Below are 6,850 nucleotides of genomic sequence, written 5' to 3'. Positions count from 1 at the left end.
TATTTATTTATCATCTCTCTCTCTCTCTCTCTCTCTCTCTCTCTCTCTCTCTCTCTCTCTCTCTCTCTCTCTTTTACCTTCCTTCCTTCTTTCCTTCCTGGTGAGAGTTTATCGTTTATTATTGTAATCCTTATTAAATTTTTTTTTTAAAAGAGGGAGAGAGAGAGAGAGAGAGAGAAAAAGAGAAGGGAGAGAAAGAAGAAGAGGGGAGAGAGAGATAATTGTTATTTATTTATTTGTATATTTTATAACAATAAGAATACGAGGATTTTATTATTTTTGTTTATGTAATAACGCTCTGTAATTACATCTGTAAGATTTTACGTTATTATTATTATTATTATTTCGGAGAGTGATAAACGATTGATCACGTGAGAGAAAATTTATTTTAACGATTCATTCTAGAATATTCTGAGATTTCTGAGAAAAAGAGAGAGAGAGATAACTTTAATAATTGCATAGTTTCCAGGCGGGTTGTCTAACTTCTCTTTGTAAGGAGGAAAGAAAATAAAAAGAAAAGAAAGAAAAAAAAGTTGAAACGACGAGTAGGGAAAAGTCGGGGGTAGGGGTGGGGAGGAGGAGAAGGGGGGGTTGGTTTTGTAGGAGGGAACGGCGAGGGTCAAAAAGGAGGTTTCGATTCCACCGCGCGCCGCCATTTTGTGGTTTCGAGATGAAGGCTAACGAGCGCAACAGCGACACAATCCTTTGTCATAGAATTACGAAAACAAGGAAAATTAATCGGAAAAATTTTATTTTCTATCTCTCTCTCTCTCTCTCTCCCAATTTTTTTTCTTTTTTTTTAGGATGGCATCCCTGATTATTTTTTTACAAAAATTTTCCGCCATTTTCCACAATTATTTTTTTTCCCGTTTAGATTCGATAACACATGAAATTTAAATTTCGTCGTCACGATTTTGTTTATCCGTCACGTGAGTGAGTGAGTGACAGTACAGTGTCTCGCAACGTACGTACGCAACCTTTTTTTTCCTTTTTTTTAATTCATTAAAAGGAGGAGGGAGGACGTTAAAAATTATTATTTATTAACGTCATTGAAAAAAATTATTTTCTGTTTTTTTTAATCAATCAATTTCATAAGGTGCGTTGATCTGAACGTTGGTTGCTGACGTTTGTCGTCAACCGGAACCAATTCCTGCCGTACGCAACCGTGAAATTTGACCCGACCACAAAAGTTTTTCTTTTCATTTTTTTTTTTTTTTTTTTTTTTACATTACAACCTTTGATTTCCTTTTTTTTTTTCCAAACGTACTACATCGTACAAATCCATTCGATATTAAAATAATAATAATAATAATTATTATTATTATAAATGTTTAAAAAGTTTTCGTCTGCAAACTTTTCTTTTTTTTTTTTTTTTTATGACAAAAGAATTGTTGATCCGATGATGGTCGATTGTATGTCGCGTGACATTTTTTTTTTTTTTTTTTTTTACCATTTCTTAATTTTTTCTTTTTGTTTTTTGAACTGTGAATTCTCTGCGGCGAAAATGGCGGTTAAAAATGTAAAAAAAAAAAATGGCGATGGGAGGGGAGGGGAGAGTGGGCAGTGGCAAATTAAAATTTCTATTAAAAAAAAAAAACACACATTTTCGACATTAATTATTTATTTTATTTTTTTTCTTTTTTCATTTTTAAAATGAAAATACCATAAAGCCAAAAAGGAAAGGTTAAACGTTTGTTTATATAATAAAAAGTCAAAAAATGCCTTTTTATACGTTTTTTCTTTCCAAAAGTTTACTTGCGATTTGTGGGTTTTCGCCGATGGTGATTTTTCGGTTTATCTTTTTCTTTTGCTGTCGCGTAGAAATTTAATTTTTTTTTTATCGATTTCCAAATGGGAGTTTTGTTTAGATGTGGGAAAAAAAACGCGATACAAACGTTTTAGTTGGGATAAGAGAGAGAGAGAAAGAAACAAACAGAAAGAGAGAGAGGAAAACAAATAGAAAGAGAGAAAGAAAGAATGAAACAAAGAGAAAGAAAGAAAGAGAGAGAGTAAAACAAAGAGAAAGAAAGAAAGGAAGAAAGAAAGAGAAAGAGAGAAAAAAACAGAGAGAAAGAAAGAAAGAAAGAAAGAGAGTAAGTGAAAGCAACAAAGAGAAAGAAAGAAAGAAAGAAAAGAAAGGAGGAATAAAGGAAGGAAAAAAGGGAGGAAGAAAGAAAGAAAGAGAGAGAGAGAGAGAGAGAGAGAGAGAAAGCTCTGCTTGTAAGAATATCATATCTTAGATTTTAACTTTGAGTTCCTATTGCGGCGTAGGCACCGAAAACCGTAAAAAAAATGACATTACGGCTGTTGTAATAACAACAACAGCAACAACAACAACAACAACGACAACGACAACATATTCAATGTCATTCTATTAATTCAAATGTATAAATTCTCAAAAGAGTACATTAATAGATGAATCATAAAATATCGTACAAGTGAAATATAATCTTACTACAACAACAACAACAACAACAAAAACATCAACAGACAGGGGTGGCGTTTAAAAGAGAAACAATTCCTACGGGTGTTGAGAAAAATGTCCTTTGGGATCAATTCATCTTCACTTGCATTTGTTTTTCCTTTGATTTCACGATAACGCAAATGATCAGAAAAATTAATTTAGACTTGAAATTTTTTTTTTTTTTTTTTTTGTTATCCTTTTAGATATGGCGGGCGGCGAATCATGCGAAAAGAAAAGGAGAGCCTTTAAGAGAAGGATATACTACGTCATTTGTAACGTCGTCTGCTTCTTTTTTCCTTAAATTTCAAAAGGAATTTGTGTTCCTACATTCGTTTATCAACAGGTAAATAATTTTTTCCTATATTCGATATTATTTTTTTTAAATTGTGAAAATTTTTTTCGGGTTATTATTATTATCATCATCATCATCATTATTATTATTATTATTTTTTTTTTATATTCTTTTTATTAGTTAGTAGTTTCCCCCAGTTGTTCTTAAAAGCATTTCATCTTCCTTTTATTTTCCTTTTTAAAATTAATTTTCAAACTTTTGATAAGTTCTTGATAACCATTATTCCTTTTGTTATTATTAAATCTCTTTCATCTTAATTTAAAGTTTATATTTAACGTTTCCGGTTAAAATATTTTATAACGGATATGATGATAAAAAATGAAAGTTCAACAATAAATTATTTAATTTTTATTCTTTATTACTGCCACTACTTCCACTACTACTACTACTTCTACTGCTACCACTGCTACTTCTATTATTATTTTATAGCGCCGTAATAAATTTTAAACGCTTAACCGACCGTTTATTCCTCTCTCTCTCTCTCTCTCACTTTCTTAAGAAAGTAGCCTGTTTTTTCTATCTTTGTCGAAAAGACCATCTTCTTCCGTCTTTCTCTCTCTCTCTTTCTTAAGATAGCAGCCAGTTCCTTGTCTCTCTCTCAAGAAGTAAACCTTCTTCTTCCTTTTTCTCTCTTTCTCTCTCCCTCTCTATTTTTCTTTAAAAGTCAATCTTCTTCTGCCTTTTTCTCTCTTTCTCTCTCTCATTTTCTTAAGAAAGTAGCTTGCTTCTTCTTTTTCTTTCTTTCTTAAGAAAGCAACCTGTTTTTTCTTTCTCTCTCCCTCTCTCTCTTTCTTAAAAAGTAAACCTCCTTTTGTCTTTCTTTCTTGCACTCTCTCAAGAAGACTACCTTCTTCTGTCTCTCTCTCTTTCTTTCAAGGAATCAACGATCTTCTTTCTCTCTCTCAAGAAGTCAACCTTCTTCTGTCTCTCTCTTAGTTTCTCTTAAAAAACCAACGGTCTTCTTTTTTTCTCTTTCTCTTTCTCTCTCTCTCTATCTATCTATCTATCTATCTATCTATCTCTCTCTCTCTCTTCATAAGCCGACCTCTTTTTTATTATTTCATTTTTGTTTTTAATTTATTAAATAAATAATTTTTTTTTTTTTTAATCAGTTTCATATTGAAACCGCCAACACGTGTCTCTCCTGCCACGTGCTGCGCGAGATCATCAACAACATTTTAATTTTATCGAAATTCGATCGAGTAAATATTATTATTATTATTATTGTTGTTGTTGTCGTCGTCGTCGTCATCGTCTTTTTTTTTTTTTTGCAGGGGGGTTTCCTTTCGGACGATTTGATGAAAAAAAAAAAAAAAATTTCCACATCACGAATCACGTTAAATCGTTTTTTTATATATGTATTATGGTACGAAAGGTTTGTGCGTGATAAAATGAAGAAGAAGGATAGAAGGGGGATAAGGGTTGAAAAAAAAAAACGAAAGAAAAGGTCGTGCGAAATAAAAAAGGACAGGAAAAAAAAGGTAAATTTTAATCATTTTACCATATGAATAATTAATTATCAATTATCAGATTTACCTAATGTTAAAACTTTCATAATTGGTCAATCAGAATTTTATATGAATGAGGAAATTTGTTTTAACACTTTCATTAATTTCCGGTTGGATTTTAAATTGAGTGAAGTGGCGGGCAGGCGAGTAGGCAGGCAAGTGGGCAGGCCGTTACTAACAAGTGTTAAAAAAAAAAAGGGCGTTAAGTGGTCGTAAGACAAACAAACAAACAAACAAATCACCGACAATTCATTTTACCTTTAAATCTCTCTCTCTCTCTCTCTCTCTCTCTTTCACTCTCTCTTTCACTCTCTCGAAAAAAACAAACTATTATTATTATTATTATTATCAATTGAATTTTAACGTTGGACTTTAAGCCTTTCATCATGATCATCATCATCATCATCAATAGTTTTTTAATTGACGAATCTTCCCTTTGTTAGAATTGTTTTTTCTTCTGCGCCTATACCCGATTTCTTTTTCCCCCCACCAAGATTTCCCCCCCCCCCCGAATAAATCATCATTATCATTATTATAGTACGACCTTGAATAGTTTTTAATTACGAATCGGACTTATTAGCATTTAAGATAATTAATTAATGGCCGAGAATTATTAAGAAACCAATTAAAAATATGTATTATTATTATTATTATTATTATTTATGACGTGAAAAGAAGGTTGGCGTTTTAGGGAGGAGGAGGAGTAGGGGGTGAAGGGGATGAAAAAGATGGTCGGATGTTTTTGTATTTATTCGCAAGATAAGTCGTAGTTGAAAATGGAAAAATAATTTTTTGGTAGATAAGAATTTTATTCTCATGAGAGAATGATGACGTCGACGACGACGACGACGTCATCGTCGTCCACGTCGTGTCTTTTTTTTTTTTTTTTTAGAAAAAGACAAGATTGAAAATTTAAGAGAAATTCATTATCTAAAAGTCAAGATAACGTTATTATTATTATTATTATTATTATTATTATTCGTTTTGACGGAGGTGAGAGGGGAGTACCCGGGGGAGAGGAGGGGAAGGCGGAGTATACGGGATAGGATGAGAAGGAAATTTTATAAAATAGAAAAAAAAAGGATGAGGGAAATATTTTTAAAGGGAAAACAAATTTCAAAAAACGAAAGAAGAGGGGAGTGGGGGTAAAGGGATAAAGGGGGAGCGGGGAGTGACGGCGGTAAGGGGGACAAACGATAAAATTTACATGCAGATGGAAAAGGTCCACACCTTCATTGTAAAAGAGATTTAATCCGAAAGTGAGTTGGTCGGCCGGTCGTGGAGGGTGCATCGTGTAATCTTGGTGGTGCACATTGTCGTGATCCCCAATGGGCAGCTCTTCAGATGATCCCCGGGGAGACAACACTCAAAATTAATTTCTTTTTGTTCGCAATTCGACCTCGGATTTCTATCGAATTATTATTATTATTATTAATACTTTTTCGTTCTGTCGTTTCGCAAAAAAAAAATATATTTTTTTTTGTAAAAAAATTGAGTCAAATGGTGGGGGAGGATTTTTCTTTTTTTTTCATAGGTTTAACGAGGGTTGAAATTTATAAAAAAAAAATAAAAATAATGTTCGAATATTTAAAATCGAAAAGATTCAGTCGGTCGTAAATAATAATAATAATAATAATAATAATAATAATAAAGACGTTGAAAATAATTTTTTTTTAAATTACTGTCGTGCGCTATTTTATGACATATGGACTTTTCCTAATCGCTTTTCTGGAAAATTTTTTTTTTTTTACCCCATATGCTTTAATATTACTTACGACTTGGGGCTAATTTTTCTTAAAAAACTTTACCATTAACGCCCTTTTCTCTCTCTCTCTCTCTCTCTCTGTTTCATCCCCACGCCGCCGTGAAATTTTATAAAAAATTAAATTATTAACAATTTGTTCGATTAAAAAAAAATCGCACACGGTTCACGATTAAATTTTTTTTTTTTTCCGGTGTCGTGGCATTAGAAAAACAAATTTCTAAACACACGACAAAAAATATTCGAATCGTTGAAAAAAAAAAATTTTTTTTTTTTTCTTTTAAAAAATAAAATCGTGGAAGTGAATAAGTAAGGATGGAAGGAAAAAAGAAAAAGAAAAAAAAAAACTCGGGCGGGGGCGGGTCGAGGGACGGGGGGCGGGCGGTGGGAAGGTGTGTAAGGAAAACTTTGAAACTACTACGTATTTTCCAGGATAGTATTAAGGATTTGTTTTTTTCTCCATCATATCCAATAATGGCGGAATTTTCTCTTTAAAAATACCAAAAAAAAACGTGACGTCATAAATGGAAACCCTTATGATTTAAATGTCTTGAACGCGCACGCGCACACGCACACGCACACAAATGACGCCCCGATCATCATCGTATATAATAAAATATTTATAATAATTTTTGAAAAATCCGCGAGGTAAAATTATTGTATAATAATATATATATGAAATGGTAAGAAAATCGACAGCGGCGGCGGCGGGAGTGGCGGCGTCGTCATCGTCGTCGTCATAAGATACTATCCTGCTTGGCAAA

This window comes from Pediculus humanus, genomic scaffold (genome assembly GCF_000006295.1).
Source record: "Pediculus humanus corporis 1103172108315 genomic scaffold, whole genome shotgun sequence".
In the NCBI taxonomy this organism is placed as follows: Eukaryota; Metazoa; Arthropoda; class Insecta; order Psocodea; family Pediculidae; genus Pediculus; species Pediculus humanus.
Note: the sequence above shows the minus strand (reverse complement) of the source record.